The 18797-nt window shown below is 38.5% G+C and overlaps 1 protein-coding gene and 1 non-coding gene across 2 annotated transcripts in view; both read left to right on the top strand.

Annotated features, from left to right (window-relative positions):
- rg (A kinase anchor protein rugose) overlaps positions 1-18797 on the top strand; it is a 446901-nt gene that overhangs the window by 135009 nt on the left and 293095 nt on the right. The window lies entirely within an intron of this gene.
- TRNAV-CAC (transfer RNA valine (anticodon CAC)) lies at positions 9318-9390 on the top strand. The gene has a single exon. It is a non-coding gene; the product is annotated as a tRNA-Val (tRNA).

Genomic DNA, 18797 nt, shown 5'->3' with positions numbered 1-18797 from the left:
CTCGCCTCGCTCCGCCTCAGCTGTTCCACCACAGCGTGCTGTGCGAGGATAGGTAAATGAAGCGATTCTATTGTTCATTAAAAACACATTCCTCGCAACACATAGCTATCGCTATAGCGTTTCGCTGGTCCAAACGCAGCCTTAATCAAAAGACCGTTCCACGGGTTTCCTCTGTAAGTCTGCCGCTAATTTGCATGTGGCGGTAATTTTCCACTCGCGTACACACGTCCCTCGGGCCCCGTACGATGAAGAGCCACTCTGACCCCTCTCTGCGCCCCCGCACCCCCCGCGGTCGCGCTGAAGTGGGAAAACACATTTAATAAAATTTTAACACCGCACACATTATGCTTTCCTGGTTGCCTGGAGGTCCAAAATATTGAAATACTAGCTTTTGCTCGCTTTTCCGGGATAAAAAGTAGACTACTCTCTGGCCCATTAACTATCTCTATGCCAAAAATCACGTTGATCCGTCGCTCCGCTTCGACGTGAAAGACGGACAAACATACACACAAACACACACACTTTCGCATTTATAATATTAGTAAGTAAGTATGGATTGTAATTGGTTATGCAATTGGGCCATGGTGGTTTTAAAAGCATTCGTTCGTAAAATCACGGCATAATTTATGTAGTTTCACTTTATAAATACGCGGTATAAGTTATACTTACATTATATTTTATACATACTCGTAGAGATTGTCTTGAAACTTCAAACACCTTAGGTGGCAGAAAATAATCTTCTTAAGGGTAAAGAATCAAGCTCTTACTGCTCTACATTCTGGGACATGTAAGCTTTTACGAGATAAAAAATAAACTGTATTATACGTACATTATGCAACCTGCTGCCAGGTTCAGCGGCCCTGGTACCAAGCATCATAATAACACGTGACGCGTTACACCACACGTTTTTATTGTCAGTGTGCGTTCGTTCACACCCCTGGGTCTAGCTTCCGGTTCTAAGCTTATAAAAGTAGGTTGGTAGTGGCACGCTTTTGCTTAGCAACCCCTCTGCGAAAAGTTCTCCTCTATTTTTATTATCGCCTAGTACAACTACACCATAGGGGTTGAAACTGGTTCACCACTTGTGGGGTTTCACTAAACTAAACTTCATAGAGTCGCTAAACGGGTGAACGTGGATTGGATGCATACAAATGACGCCCAAGATATTTTGCCGGAACCTTTTCATTTTTTTTGTCATTTCATTTATTCATTCACTAGCCGTTACCCGCTACTCCGTCCGCGCATAATTCGTTTATCGTTATCCCGCGGGTACTATGCAATTTTCCGGGATGAAAACTATCCCTATGTCCTTCTCCGGGTGCTAAACTATCTGTATACCTAATTTCATCTGAATCGGTTTAGTGGTTTAGACGTGATGGAGTAACAAACAAATAAACAAACAGACTAACAAACTTTCGCATTTATAATTTGTATTAGTAAGATATTATATTATTTCTATTATAGTGAAAAGTGAGATTATTTCGTAAAATATGCCGATAATTCCGAGAAGTAGAGACTGCAATAATGAATGTCTCTGCATCGGAAAAAGCAATTTTTCGTAAAAGATGACTAGCAGTTGACATTAAACTATTGAAATCTTAGCTCTTTTAGGTACACTAAAAAGCGTGAAAAATAATAATAATTTTGTAACAAAAAAATTTAACCGACTACAAAATACCATGAAAATAATTTCTACTAGTCGGAAGTCGGTGCCTCAGCACGAGCCAGCAGGAGCGATTGAAGTATAAATAGTGTGGTGCGGTAGACCGCTATAGGTCCACTCACGCTGGCTCGTGCTGAGGCACCGACCGACTGGTAGAAATTATTTTCATGATTCTTGGTAGTCGGTTCAATTTTTTGTTATAACATTTTTGTTCACTCATAATCATTTAGCATTACCATTAAAATGGGTAATGTATAATTACGCTTTTTCTCTCTTTAAACAACAAGTAACGAATAAAACAAACGACGATTGCTCTATAACTTTAATATGCAAATTTCGTTTACTACAAATTAACATTCAGCCTGGCTTCAGGTAGGGTTGCCAGGCGTCCGGATAAAGCCGGACATAGTTAGGCTTTTTCAATGCTTGCCCGGCCAAATTAAACGGTGTCCGGCCTGTCCGGCTTTTGTTAGACTTTTCACAACTAACCAGTGACTATAAGTTCATAAAAATAAAAATGATAATAACCGTAGACGTAACATAATTTTTGTCCCTAGGTATGCTAACTAAGACACAATATCCCTACTTAATCCTTACAAAAGCAAAAGTGACTCAGTCTGTCTGTCTGTCGTTCTGCCTGCTTGTTACTTTTTCACGCTTAAACTACTGAACCGATTAAGATGAAATTTGGTATAGAGTATATAACTTTGGGAACTTTGGCTACCATTTATAACAAAAATTTTTTTTTGACATATTCGAAGCTTCGGGCTAGTCCTTAATGATGGGGCGTCCGGCCTTTTTGCCCAAACTGGCTGGTCAGTCCGTTCGAGGACCTGGCAACCCTAGTTCAGGGATGGTCGTTTGCTATTTGCATACATCCCGCCGCGTCGGGCATCCAATGGCAGGCGCTGCAGCTGTTGCAAATAGTTTGTATTAAAATACATGCTTTTCGTCACGCTTTTGAACAGTTTCGAACAGATTCAAATAACATAAAGCGAAGCTAGCCGCCGGAAATATTCTAACATCATCGGAATGAGTGTGCGAAACATTTTAGTACACAAACAAAACAATTCCGCGCCTCTTTACCAGGCGCAAGGCATTTCTTCCATGTCCTCCGGGCGCCATTGTCGCCCACAAAAGGCCCGGGTACTAGGCGCCCAGAGCCACACAGGGATTGACCGATCGCGCAAATTGAATGTCCGACGGACACGACACGAAGCGGCGGGGACAGTGCCCCATTGTCCCGCCTGCTTTCAAGATATAGCCAATATTTCACTCGTTCACGAACTATTCTATCGGTAGGAAATGCCGCTGGAGACCAAAAGACACGATCCGATTCGGGCTCGCTCGCCCGTAAATTCGCGGCGAAGTGGGGAAATAGAAGGCATATTAATCCCTAATGTTCGCGCAGTACTTTGGCTACATTAGGGCCATATTAAGTCGGAGATACAAATGTGCCAGTTACTCACTAAGCTAAAAGCGCGATTATCTGGTTGACACATGTTTGCTACTGTCCCCGCATATAAATCGTAAAAGCCATTTCTGTCTGGAACAAGTTAATTCATATATACTTCGCCATAGCAGAACTTTCTCCGCATACATTTATCATTACGTGTGAGTACGGTATATAATTTTCTTCAAGTATTTGGTTAGGATTTGCTAAGTTTATGGTATTATAGTGTAGTACAGTGAGCTACACAGATATTAATACGTCTTAAGTTACAAAAATATGTATAGTATACTATACACGACCTTAACGTTAAGTCAATATGTATACAATTTTTATAACTTTGGCCGAATCGATCTTTTTGTAGTTGAGTGTACAGTCGCCATCAGATATTTCGGAGCAGCTAGGTGGTCATAAATATCGGCTATTGTTCATGCATGCTGATTGACTGTGACAGAGTAAGATAATAAAAATAATACCCATAGTACAGTCGCTTCTTCGACACTACTTTTCTATACAGTTGGTATGGAAAAGTAATCATACTTAGACTGTACATTTTGAAAGGGCGCACTCACAATGCAAAGAAATAAATAACGTAAGATGTGAATGTGATGAATGGTGGTTCATCTTCCCGTTCATCCCGATCCCTTGCCGCCGGGAACCGTTCCCGAGATATTGATACTCCCAGTACCAGGGTCACATAGAACAAGCGACACTTAATCTCTCCGAGTTGAGACGCGCCACGTGAGTTGCGTTCACTGCATTTTGTCTTTCTCATGCACCTATTACTTAATGGGACGAAGCGAGACGACATTATTCTTTACATAAGGGTGTGATTTTTGCTCTGTTTTTTTTTTAACCCTACTAATTGTGGCCAATGAAGGCTTGAATGTTTTATATTTCAAGCAGGTAGTGGTAGCAAATATAAGTACAATCAAACAATCACAAAATTCCTTATTTGATTCATAAATTTTACAAATACTCGAAATTAAATATCATCATATTATCTAATCACAAAAAAAAAAATAAATCAATTAACTATCTGAATATATTTTACGCTCGAAATAGGTAGCTGTTGATACTTACCGCATGTCGACTCTCTATACTAGGTACTCACAGTTTTATGCAATAAATAAATAAATATCTATTTCTATTTTCAAAGTCAAAGTCAAAGTCAAAATATCTTTATTCAATTTAGGCCATAACAAGCACTTATGAATGTCAAAAAAAATCTACCACCGTTCGGAAAAACCTCTGCTGAGAAGAATCCGGCAAGAAACTCAACGAGGTATATATATATTTTTTTTAAAACAGATTTACAATATTATTAAATGATATGTATACATCACAAGTATTTAACACAACTTTATTTTTAACACAGTAGGTTCGCTATTTGAAGGGATCGCTAATGCGGATCGGAATTATTTCCAAATATCCCTGTCCATGATATAATCATTAACTTTATAATACGCTTTTGATATTAATGTCTTCTTGACAATAGATCTGAATTTTGTATCCGTTTCATTTGTAATATTTTTTGGAATTTTATTATAAAAACGTATGCAATTTCCCAGAAAAGACTTTTTGGTTTTAGCCAGTCTGTAAGATGGAACTTTAAGCTTCCCTGTGTTTCTAGTAGCCTTTGGCTTATCGACGTAAAAACAAGTGATGTTGCATTCATAATGCAACGTGACCTAGATCTGGCTATCGGATTTTGTATTTAAATGCACTACTTTATAATGCCAATCTAATATTAAAGATAGAATCTTATATCTCAACTCAGTCGTGCTCTACTCGCTGCTTTCACATTCTCACATTTTTTCCATTGGACGAACATTATGTATTGTACAATAGATGACATTTGTTTGTACATAAATGAGTGCTTACATTTTTGGGTCTACTCGGTTAAATGCACGTCATCTGCATTAGTAAATATCTTCCACAGCGGAGCGTGCAATATTTATTATCTGACACGTTCTACCGACCCTAAAAATAGAGTCGTATCAGAGATATTTATGCACGCTTGTTGTGTCAGATATTGGTGTTGGTGACCGTACCGTACACAGCATGATGTTTTTAGCTTTACATTAACTTTGTGCGTCGTATTGTTCCAGCTGGTCGGCGGCGAGTTCGACATGGAGTTGAACTTCGTGATCCAGGACGCACAGAACATACAGCACATGCTAGAGCTGCTCGACCACTGTCCGCCCAGCTTACAGGTACCTTGTGCTTTCTTGTACCCTAGTATCGAGCTCCCAAGTAGAATGTACGAGTACATTTTTGCTGGTTATTTTTGGGGCAAGTTTGCAGATGTGTGTGTGCCTTTTGATTTAACGACGGCAAAACTATTCTCGATTTTATTTGAATAGGTACTAAATATTTTTTTCCAATGCTTGTATCAGTATCTGCAAATAGGGTAGTTGACGTTACTATAAAGAATGTCTATGAAGAATGGGCAATGTTTCATCAGTCAGCCCTCAATAAGTATCTGAAAGTTACTTACTTAGGTATACCTAGTGCCATCCACAAAGACGCGTGATTTTGTCAAATTTAGACATTAATGACATTGTAATAAGAATCACGGCACTCGGCATCGTGAATGACTCTTACCTATAGGTACCTACCTACACACGTTTTGATAAGTTGAGTATATTTAAGTAAATTTTAGCTATTTGAGGGAATTGCGCTTTGATAGCTTATAAAAGTTCGTCTATAATTTAGAGGCCACTTTATTCATTCAACTTTTTCTAAAGATGGCCCAAAACCTTCCGAGAACGGCTCTATTCAGCTTATGGATTCCTGGTCGCAAAGTAGATCATTTTAACCCTTTCAAGAGATTGTGCCTTTGGAAGACAGACAGTTTTTTGAAGCCGCCGTTAACGACTTATTACTCAGAAGTTTAATATCAAGCATTTTGAATTCAGTTTGCGGAATTATTTCCCGCAACCGTATTCCGAACGAACATACTTTAAAATAATATCTGCATGGGAAGAAGTCTTGGAACTTAAATGCGCAGTAGTGTGTACAGAATAAAAATTTAACTTGCTTTTATATAACTTCTTGTAGCCAAAGTTGCTTTCTAGAATCATTGAGTATCAAACAAGTTGACTAAAAATAATCTTCGCAATTGGAATATAACTGTGAAGAACTTCGGATAAAATTATTTATTCGTTCATTTCGACACCATTATGAAAAGCAGGTACCTTGCCAACAATCCCAAAGACCCTTTTCTTCTTAATACTTTTTGTAACTTTGTACAAAAGAGACGGAGTGTAAGCGGATAAACGTGAGCCCTTATAGTTTTTTTTTTTGGTGTGGGCGTTGCCGTTGCCTACTTTGGTTGTTTTTTTTAGAAAGAATCAGTGCGGCCGACTATGCCTCTTCCTGAGTCATGTTCTCCTGGCGTTGAATGAGAGCAGCTTAATCCTTTTAACATTACCTGTGCCCAGGATTCACAACGACAAAGAAAAGGAATATCATTTTGCCAATATTTTTTTTTCAATATTTATTGTATCCAAGCCCCTTTGCTCCTCCTACAAATAAGTAAAAGTAACTTAAATCCTGGTACTTTCGTCGGACGGATCTCTTTCATGTTTATGAAATCCTAATATGAAAGTAGAGCAAATTAACCCGTTGCTGGGCATATACAGGAATGGAAGGGCTATTTTTAGTCCTCCTACCTCCTACTAGCATCGTAAATGTGAAAGTTTGTGTGTGTTTGTTATTCTGTCGTGCTAAAAGGATTAGACGAATTTAGATGAAATTTCATACCTATCTTCGAAATATCAAATAGACTACTAAATCTAGGGGCATATGGCATATAATTATGCACCGTAAATAAATACATAAGCGGAGTGGTGGTGCCGTTACAACTCTGTCCTCAACGGGGTGGCCTATGTTTTTACAGACGTCATTGATTACATCAGGTGTGGGTAAGATTTACACAATAAATGCGAGATTTTGCATCTGAAGAAATAATTAAGTCATGCTTCTGTCCCTCTCTGACTTGCTTAACTGCAATGTTACTCGATACTGAAAGACATTGATGTAATTTTTGGAATTCCCATGATAATTCAGTAAAATCCCGGTTTTCAATTCGACTGCTAGATTTATTGATTTACGCAAGACAAAAGCTGCGTTTCCACCAGAGATGCGCGAGGATGTAACTTTGCGAGGAATGTGTTTGTCACCTATCCTCATTCAGTGCAGCTCTAGTGTTAACAGCTCGGCGGAGCGAGGAGAATGAAGCGTTTCTATTGGTTCATGATAAACACATTCCTCGCAACGCATCCTCGCACTGTAGAGCGTACTGCTAGAATTCGTGAAAAACCTCTTTACTCCACCCACAAAGTGATTTAATCCTGGTATTTGGTCAGGTTGATTCTCTATCAAGTTTATGTTATGTTATCCTAATATTAAAGAAGAGCAAATTAACCCATTGTTGAGTCGTTGGGCGTATTGCCAGAATGGAAGAGGTATTTTCGTAGGAGTAATTGTGTGAAAAACTTTATATACGATGCGAAGTGGATTAAGTTCGTCTTTAAATGTTTATTTAGCGTTAGTAGATATTGGTTCGTCGTCCACGCCCCTTCCCATCCCCACTTATCTGTCAGAGACGCACCCACGTTCGCTCTACCTTCTTAAACTTTATGAAATCCTGTTGCTAAGTAGATCAAAACACTAACCCTTTTAATAAATCAATTTGGAAGAATGTTTTGAAGTGAAGGGGCCCGTTACTTGTTAGCATTAACTTGATAAAGGTTTGTTATTTTGTGTTGTTTAGCCGATCTTTTTGTACTTTATGATTACAGAGGATTGTTAAGGCAGTTGTCCGACATGCGACAGCGAGCGATACTTCTCAGCAAGTCGAGTAACTTGGGAAAGTGTACGATCAAGGGAACTGAATCTCGAGCCAGGGTGGAAGTGATTTCTTTGGTAGATAATGTCCTGGTATTTTTCGACTGTACCTACTAACTGCTGGCTCGTGGCGCATAAACATTATCGTTAGACGATCGAAAGAAAGAGAAGCGTGATGAGCTTATTGTCACTGACGTGTCGTACAAATTTTGCCATCATCATCAGCCGGAAGACTTTTTTATTTTTATTCGACTGGATGGCAAACGAGCAAGTGGGTCACCTGATGGTAAGAGATTACCATCGCCCATAGACACCTGCAACACCAGGGGGATTGCAGATGCGTTGCCAACCTAGAGGCCTAGGATGGGATACCTCAGGTACCAGTACCGTTCGCAAGACCGGCAGATTGTTGATTTGGGACCATTTCGTGACATGCATAACTTATTTTTTTTTCTCTTTTTTATTTCTTTTATCCATTGTTCTCATGTTTGTCACGAATAAATATTTTCTTTCTTTTGTTTCTTTTCTTTTCTTTCAGTAATTTCACCGGCTGTCTTACTCTCCACGCCGAAACACAACAGTGCAAGCACTGCTATTTCACGGCAGGATTAGCAAGCAAGATGGTGGTAGCAATCCGGGCGGACCTTGCACAAGGTCCTACCACCTGCAAAACTTACTGCAAAGCTTACTGTTCAGCAAAGGCCCTTAGAACGCCACAATGAACGACAACTTATCACTTTCATTCGCCGGTTGCTCGCAACTCTCGTGATATCGTCTAGTTCGAGGCCTGCCAACTGCCAATGCTTCGTCTTCCTATTCGTGGTCGCGTAAAATATCACCTAATATAATATTTCTAGCGGGCCCATACCTTGAAATCCCCTGAAATTTCACTTTGACAATGACGAAAATTTGTTTACATTTTTTCCGTGGGATTAAAAATCCGGGTTTAGCCTCATGTCGTGATGTTGAAGACCGTATGCTTTTTATAACAGGCGGGACATAACAATGTGTGCGCCGCTGCCGCGTTCTGAGTATTTTTTTCGGTTGTTTTGTGAATCAATGGCAAACCATGAAGCTCAAAAGCTTGGACTTTGAAAGCTTGAATGAGTCAGTCAGTCAATGGACTGTCTGACCAGTCACGGCTTTTCATTATGTATAATGTAGGTACTTTAATGTGAATGACATGGGAAAATTTAATATGAATTACCCTTATATCTGATAGCTGAGAGTTTATATAACATAAAAAATATTATCTAAATAGCAGTCATAATCGTAAACCCACGATAAGAGAAAGGAACTTTGCTGTAGTTGTTTTCGTAGTGTCTCGCAATTTCAATGCTCTGACATCAAGTTTCCGTAGTGTAGCGGTTATCACGTGTGCTTCACACGCACAAGGCCCCCGGTTCGATCCCGGGCGGAAACAATTTGTCTTTTTGCTTTTTATTTTTGTTACAAAACTTTACGACACTTTAGTTATGGTGCTTCATAAATTCATAAGTATTGTAATTGTAATCAATAGGGCATATTAGGCAAAGCTCTGCTCTCTTTTGTCGCCATGACGGATCATGACCAATAGTACCTACTTTTAAAAATCTTGACATGTTTATTAGTAACAAAGTAAGATGATATTTACGTCAATAGTAACGATAGAGCTAGACTCTGCCCAGCGAGAGATATCCACGCATTTTTTACGAAACTTTTATCTGGTGTCATTTTTGAGACTGTCAAAATTTACATTATTGTCATTCTAGCCCGGCTTAGATAATTTAAGTAAGAAATAAATAAATAAATTTTTGTTTAATTTAACCTTCTACATCCTCAAAATGCAGAATGTTATAAGAATTTGTTAGAATTAAAATGTTAGAAGATTATATTTAATGCCAATCTGGTCAAAATGGTCCAAAAACTGATGCGCCAGGACTGTACGTAAATGAGCACTGATAAAGGTCATAAAATTTACCATGGGACTCCTAATGCGCGTCGTCAACTTTCACACATTACTACATGAATTTTCATGCAGCTTGAAGAGTCCCGAGTTTAATTTAATATCTGGAAAGTTCTGTTGTCAGCCTCATTTTTTTTTAATTTGCCGCGGTTTCGCGTGGGCAGCTTTCGCTGGCCAGTCTATATTTCCAAAAATTTAATTGAAATAGCTAATATGAATATGATATTATGGCATCCTACGGACATTTAAGACACATACTCAAAAACTGTTTAAGGTTTTGAACTAGTGCTGCACTCTGACGGCAAAAAATTGCAGTAATATTCCCTATTTCTAAAGCAATGTAAAAATATCTCCTTCCTTGCATTTTTTTTCTTTGTTATATGAGCTACACAATGAGGTGGCAGTAGGATAGTATCCAGCAAATCCCCTGGAATTCTACAAAAAAATTACGACAAAGCTCGCTTGGGCCTAATGGTGTGAAACGTAACTCATTTTTAAAGTAAATCCAACTGAGCAGAAGCTTATTAACCCCTGGCGCAAAAAGAGGGGTGTCATAAGTTTGACGTCAATGTCTGTATTCTGTATATCTGTCTGTCTGTGGCATCGTAGCTCTCAAACGGATGGACCGATTTCGATGAGGTTTTTTTACGTGAAAGCGCGTTTCTTTGCAACCAGAAGTAGGCGGGGTCTCCACCCTTACGTTGTCAGTATTCCCAAAATCCGCACAGCAAAGGAATGGAATTCCCGGCCTGCGACTGTGTTTCCTGAACACTACAATTTGGCCGCTTTCAAGTCCAGGGTGAATGAGCATTTACTAGGCAAGCGTGCTCCATCGTAGGCCTCATCCTCGCTTTCCATCAGGCGTGATTGTGGCCAAACGCAAGCCTATACTGTATCAAAAAAAACCACCGCAAATGTTGTTACAAAACTAGAGCAACATAAATTGCAGGATAATGGAAATTGGATGCGAGTCTCCAATTTTTGACATTTGCCGTTTGACGTCATCTTGGCAATCTGAGGGATCAGGCTCGTCGAGCTCTGTCTCTGTCATATAAACTGAACTCGTAACGTAATGCGTCTTTAGCTAGCTCGGGATCTGTTGAACTTCTGCAAACTTCTGTGGTCCGCGTTCTTGATCTCCCTCCATGAACTTGTGTTTGTCTTTTGCAAATTCCGCAAATGCTTAATTTAAGTTTTGTGTACAGATGATTATTTTGTGTCGGAAAATAAAAGGTCACAGTTCAATTTGTACAAAACATAGAACATTTTGAAATATCAACGAACAAAATCTCAATAGTTCTCTAATGAATAAAGATTCCTAAAAGTTTGGCTGCTCGATAACTCGATTATAAGTGATCTAATTAGTCTAAAGGCAGTACAAGTGCCACGCCTGAGGCTTTGAAATAGCAATTACTTAATATAAGTTTATTTGTCTTAAATTATCTACGATTTGTTCACTTTATTGTGTTATTATAGCTATACATTTTTACAACACACCATCGAACCTATAGCTAACTACATATTAGTAATCTGTGCGTATTCGTGACAATCTTTTTAATCAATAAATTATCTGTCTGTTACCAAGTCACGCTTAAACCTCTGAACCGATTTAATTGAAACTTGGTGTGAAAATAGTTGGGAGACCCTGGAAAGCTATATCCTGGACTTGACAAGGGTAGATTTTATCACGCAAAATGGCATATTTCCCGCAAGACAACGATAAACCAATGTGGGCTATCGCGTATGAATTCGCCACTAGAGGCGCTAGTGTAGCGTGAGGTCTCCGAAATGTCAAATCTCATAGTTTTTGGGTGAGCTACGCGGGTTTATTTATAACTAGCTTTTGCCCGCGACTTTGTCCGCGTGGAATAGTAATTTTGGGAAGTATTTAATTTATATAGGATACCTATTCTGCCAATAAAAGTACATAGAAACTTCTACGGTTTACCAAAAATAAACTATTTTAATACATTGCTACAAATATAAACTATTTTTGTTGTTCTTCCATACATCCATCCATACGATGTTCTTTGGTAAAAAATAAATATTTTGCGGGTAGCCATATTTTAGCAATACGACGTGTATTCTACATTCTACCCTGCCAACACAAAAGGACTAATTCTTCATAGTGAACTATTGACACTTACGTCCTTTATTGTAAGTCAAGGCATTTTACTAAGCATAGCTACACATGTTTCCGATAAATATGTAGTATTGTTTGGAATTCCTTAAGAACTTTCATCCCCATATTTTCAAGTAAATAGGTCGAAATTTGAAAAGCGCCAAAGCAAATATTTTTTAGGGTTCCGTACCTAAAAAGAAAAAAATGGAACCCTTGTAGGATTACTTTGCTGTCCGTCCATCCGTCTGTCTGCCAAGACCCTTTATCTCGTAAACGCGCGGAGTAAGGTATCGAGTTGAAATTAAAACCCTAAACCCAGGTCAATAGTCCCGAAAGCTGTGAAAAAAACAAATTTCTAAGTCCAGGCAATCAAAAGCTACAGTCATTAAAAAGGTATTTCCATACAAATTGCCTTAACAGAAAAAGTTATAGGGTAGAAACTTGGAATTTTGCATAAAGGTAGCTCTTACTCTACTCGGTACTCTACAATAAATAAGAAAAATCTGAAAATCATAATTTTTCATGTCTGACTGTCTATGTGAATAAGCCATCTAAGAAGACCCCACATTGCGTACATTTTGCTTATGAGCTTAGAAGGCTCTGCTAACACTGCACCATCCCCTCTGCTAACATCCCCTCGCAGGTAACATTTTCAAAAACGCTTAAACAAATATCTATTTATTTCTTATAAGTAGCCTAATGCCAAGTTTCATAAAGAACCATCGATTTATCTTCGACAATGACGATTTTCCATATAAAGTTTCATCCCCTATTTCACCCCTCACAGGATTTTTTTTTTAAAAACGCGCGAACAAATATGTATTTATCTCTTATCACGTGCCAAGTTTCATAAAGAACCATCGATTTATCTTCGACAATGACGATTTTCCATATAAAGTTTCATCCCCTATTTCACCCCTCACAGGATTTTTTTTTAAAAACGCGCGAACAAATATGTAGTTATCTCTTATCACGTGCCAAGTTTCATAAAGAACCATCGATTTATCTTCGACAATGACGATTTTCCATATAAAGTTTCATCCCCTATTTCACCCCTCACAGGATTTTTTTTTAAAAACGCGCGAACAAATATGTATTTATCTCTTATCACGTGCCAAGTTTCATAAAGAACCATCGATTTATCTTCGACAATGACGATTTTCCATATAAAGTTTCATCCCCTATTTCACCCCTCACAGGATTTTTTTTTAAAAACGCGCGAACAAATATGTATTTATCTCTTATCACGTGCCAAGTTTCATAAAGAACCATCGATTTATCTTCGACAATGACGATCTTCCATACAAACTTTCATCCCCTATTTCACCCCCTCACACGAAGAATTTAAAAAAACGTGCGAACAGATATCTATTTATCTCTTTTCACGTGCCGAAATGGCAAGTTTAATAAAGATTCATCTATTTATATTCGATAGGTAATGACGACCTTGCATACAAACTTTCATCCCCTATTTCATCCCCTCACAGGTCAAATTTTCAAAAAACCTCAAACAAATATAGAATTATTTCTTATTAAGTACCTAAATGCCAAGTTTCATGGTTTTATCTTCGACAGCAACGAACTACCACCACATAAACTTTCATCCCCTATTTCAACCCCTTAAAGCCTCTTTTTCGCGATAAAAGATAGCCTATGTTCTTTCCCAGGGTCTATTTTATCTCTGTATCAAATTTCATCAAAATCGGTTCAGCGGTTTAGGCGTGAAAGCGTAACAGACAGAGAGACAGACAGACAGTTACTTTCGCATTTATAATATTAATAAGTATGGATTTCTTATTAAGTACCTATATGCCAAGTTTCATGGTTTTATCTTCGACAGCAACGAACTTCCACCACATAAACTTTCATCCCCTATTTCAACCCCTTAAAGCCTCTTTTTCGGGATAAAAGATAGCCTATGTTCTTTCCCAGGGTCTATTTTATCTCTGTATCAAATTTCATCAAAATCGGTTCAGCGGTTTAGGCGTGAAAGCGTAACAGACAGACAGACAGACAGACAGACAGACAGACAGACAGACAGAGTTACTTTCGCATTTATAATATTAGTATGGATAGTATGGAAGTATGGATTAGAATAAATTTGTGAATATTTTGCAATATCTGAAATTAATTATAGCAAATATGCGTTCCGGGGCAATGAATGTCTGTGTTTTGAGACAGTTTTGTCTTTCGGAAACCTTTGTCCTCCCTTTTTTCCGAACAAAACGGGGACTATGCAACGCTGTGGCATGCTCGATATTTTTATGGCACGGTTTTAAGGTGTATTAAATATGATTTTAATCTAAACTTTGTTTACACGCCCGTAATAACAGACTTTGAAAGCCAAACTTAAAAACCTCACGCTATAGTGCGCCATCTAGTAAGACAAAAAACGATAGCCCACATTCTTCTATAACCAATAATTTTGTATCGTATCGCATTGTATCGTATCCAGCACTGTTTTTACATGAATTATAATAGCTAAGATTGCTTGAGAATTATTAGTAGTTGAGTAAATAGCAGCCTGAAGTATGAAATTTAGCTACACTTGGAATATTCAGTACACAATACAATACGAAATCCTTAAGAAAATATTAGGTACTTGATTTTTTCGTAATGGCTACTAGTCGTACTTGTTATGACCATTTTTTGGCCGGATGCTGCACTTCGTGATGAAAGCAAGCCGCAAACTCTATCTTAGGAGTGTCCGACACGTTCTTGGCTGTTTTTTTAAATTTTATTTTATATATAACGTCGTTTGGCAACTAGGCGGGTATAAACAACTGGAGGTTAGTCGGGCTAATCAAGTGATAGATCACACACGTCCTGCCACCGGGCTCGAAACGGCGCGGCGGCTGATCCCCGTGATGGACGACGCGTCTGAGTGACGGCGCCGGGATTCCGCCACGTCATCTTATTAAAACGTTTTCTTCAGGTTACGTGTCGAGAGTTTGTTTCGCAGAGAGGCTACTACGAAATTCGAAAATCGAAGTTAGTATCGTACTGTTCCCCTCACTCTCTTTTTAAATAATATAAGCGTCAGCGGGACGGCAAGGCAAGATACGAATTTCGAATTTTGCACTTTGTAGTAAAGGCACAGAATAACTATGCCGTAAAGGGGCCTGCCTTTAAAACTTGTTAGCGACGAATGGAAAACTTGTATTACAATGCTACTTTTTACGACTTGACCTTTACAATAGTTATTTGTGTCACAAGGGAGCAAAATGGTGTATTTACGGCGAGGGCGTACATTGAATCCAGAATGTAGCGAAGGATTCTATCTACAAGCGTAATGAGGGATTCAAGTGTTAACGCCCAAGATGAAAATAATTTTGCTCTCGAGTGGCTCATATAACTTTTCACACCGAGCATTAAGAAACTTGAAAAAGAAAAATCTAAATATTATTAAAGAACAACCAGCATAGAAAATGGCGTGGCTTTACAATTATCAACTTGAAAAAAAATGGCATTTGCAAAAAACGCTTAGAAAAGCCTTGAACAGAAAAGTTGCACTTTGCTCCCTCTCGTCAGGGAGGAAAAGTTACTTTTCTGAAGGAGAGGTGTGAAAATTAAATTCTAATTTCTTAGTCTAAAAATACTAACGAACGAGCCTTAGGATAACTTGGATGTTTTATGAACAACAAAACGTTTCTTTCAAAAGCGCAAATTCTTAGAAAACATTTCTTGGCAACAAAGGGTACTTACACACAATGTCTATTGTTCTTCATAATATCGTTGGACCCAAATTAATTTGAACTTGGAGGAAAGCGGCCAATTCATAGCGACCCTCGAGATTTTTCCCTGAAGGGCACTCGCTGATGTGTTGCCAGAGAGTTCTTGAATTAAATTCCTCAGTTCCGTAAGGGAGATATGTCACAGGTTTATCAGTTCAGTTGTTTTGGATTTGTTAGAATTTGTCTCGTTACTGCGATGTTGATGAGCCGCGGGGTGCTGTTGCGTGCGTCAGATAATAAACTCGCTCACATGTCATGCCTCCCTGGTGCGGGTGTACGAAGTTGCGCGACTAAGTGAGTGGAAAGTTTGCAAACGCGCCGGCTCATTACGCCGCCCTACATTTTATTAACCGCCATTACGGGATCGTTAAAAAAACAATGAGCGAATGGATGGTCTGCATTAAAATTTAAGTAAGCCGGATAAAAAACTTTCGGGTTTTTTAAATCTGGCTACGGCTGTGGGTGATTTTATTCGGTGTGTCATTTTCAGCGTTAAATGACATGGCATGCGAGATTGTGTTTCTATTTATAATGACGATTTTGCAGGTGGTAGGACCTTGTGCGAGGTCCGCCCGGTTTGCTACCACCATCTAGCTTGCTAATCCTGCCGTGAAGCAGCAGTGCACTGTTGTGTTTCGGCGTGGAGAGTAAGACAGCCGGTGAAATTACTGGCACTTGAGGTATCCCATCTTAGCCTCTAGGTTGGGAACGCATCTGCAATACCCCTGGTGTTGCAGATGTTTATGGGCGGTGGTGATCTCTTACCATCAGGAGACCCACTTGCGCGTTTGACATCCAGTAGAATAAAAAAAAAATAATTATAATGACCAGATGGCCTAGTGGTTAGAAAACCTGACTACGAATCGATCCCCGTGTCTTGGGTGTTTAATGTGTTTTTAAGCATGTATCTATCTATATAACTATATTTACTTATCCGTTGCTTAGTACCCATAACACAAGCTTTGCTAAGCTTACTTTGGGACTAGGTAAATTGGTGTGAATTGTCCCGTGATATTTATTTGTTTTTATTTATAATGGGTAGCAACACTATCCTTTGTTAAATTATTTGGCCGTAATGTCAAATAAACCTATAGTAGATTATACAACAAGAGCATAAAACGAGCCATTTTACCCGAGGCGTTCATATAGCCACCCGATCCGGTGCGGCGAGGATAGACACATCGAGGGGAAAGTGAGTTTTATGCTCGAGTTTTACACTTCTTTTTACTTCGACTGAGAGGCAATTAAATAGCAACAGTGGAAACAATTGTTCGCTTACTAGGTACCTTTTATTTTTCATGCATTGCTGTATAATTATATTTTTTTAGTTTTATTGATTTATTTTATTGATTTGTAGCTTTACACAAAATAAAAAAGTATTTTTCACTTCTCATGCTCGTAAAGTTCTTATTGCTGGATCTAGGCGACATAAATTGACTTTTTATGCTCTAGTGCATAAAGTAAAATCTTCGTCTAAGACCAAGGTAATCAGGTGTCAACAGTACAAACAAAAAAGTTTGGGCACCCTTATGGTACGAAACCCTAAAAATTGACTGGTTAACCTTGTAAGGATGTGAAACCCATTGTATTGGTATGAGTATGTTGTACGTAAATAGTCCACGTGTTTTAAAAAATAATCACGTGTCATATTCAAACTAAGTACCAGGTTGGCAGAAATACGCAGGAGATGCATTCGTCCTGTGGTCCCTTAGGGGTGGTGCGTGCATAATGGGTGGAGCCTTTACGTATCGCTGATCCCATTGGTTGCGTGGACGCTACGAAATAAGAAACTTAAAAACTAAATCCTGCCTTCGGTCAGGTAGAAAACAAATGGCGTAATCAGTATTTAAATTTTAAACGGTGCTAAGACATTGTTGTTATTTAAGACAATTTGTTAAATGTTTTGGTGGCATAGAATAGAACTAAACAATGACATTAAAATCAAGACGCAAGAAATCTATTAAGAAAGCCTTGGTTCAAATTTTCGTTCCGAATTCCTCTGGCAAGTTGAATCGTGCGAATTCTCACTGAACTTGTAATTTCGCTGAGATTGTTCCCTTAACTGTAGAAGAATGTAATACAATTACAACCTCTCTCGTTAGAAGCAGGAAAGGAACCTTTGTTTTGCACTTTGCTTCTGCTGCTTTAGTATTCCATTTATAAAAAACCTTTCTTGGTTAAAACATTATTCAAAATTAACATGTTGTTTTCTACTCGTTAGTTACAATTCGCTCTGCATCTGCCGCTTTGTTGCAGAAAATAAATACGAGGGTGGTGCATTCTATTATGAACCTCCTCGTACTTTCTGTTCACCGTTTGCTCCTGGGAATTAAATTCGGCGTGTGTGACTAGACACGTAGCGGATAAAAAGGGCCCTTAAATCGGCTTACCGTGAACTTCTTACTACCCCTGTTGTCCTCGTATTCTTGGGAATAAATTCAGCTATGTGGGATTTACAAATATTTCGTAGACCAGGTAAATCTGCTAGGTAGATAAGTCCCGGCTCCTGTTCACTTATGGTTCTCTGGTAGCTATGTGAAATAACGTCTAACCCTTTCATGTTAAAACTACCTGTTTCCGAAGCTTCCATTTTATTTTTTTTATTAAGTAGGTATGAATGCTGATTGGTATTCTATTGCCTTTGGTAATTGGTTGTTATAATATCAATAATAAGTATACAAATGTCAGAATTGCTAAGTGAATTGCCATTGGAAAATAGCAATAGACGTATAGTTTTTTTCTTTTTACATACCTACTAACTTAAGGATATGCATTTCTTTATTTGCGTTCCTATAATTTAAACTCCTTAAAAGTAGCTGACTTTAAACGGAAATCCATTATTTACTCGAAATTTATGCACAAGTTACGAATGAGGACCGAATTACGAGTTAATTACAGGGAAACCCAGGAGCCGATAGAAATCTAGGTAGTTATAAGTTAATTTTAAGTCAACATGCTAATGAGCTTCACACATGTGTCACAGAAGGTCACATTGTCCGTGTTAACACTAAGTAAATGTCTTGCATTTC

This window comes from Choristoneura fumiferana, chromosome 15, assembly GCF_025370935.1.
Source record: "Choristoneura fumiferana chromosome 15, NRCan_CFum_1, whole genome shotgun sequence".
NCBI classification, from domain to species: Eukaryota; Metazoa; Arthropoda; class Insecta; order Lepidoptera; family Tortricidae; genus Choristoneura; species Choristoneura fumiferana.
The sequence above is the reverse complement of the archived record's forward strand: the minus strand, read 5'-3'. Positions and strand labels throughout refer to the sequence as shown.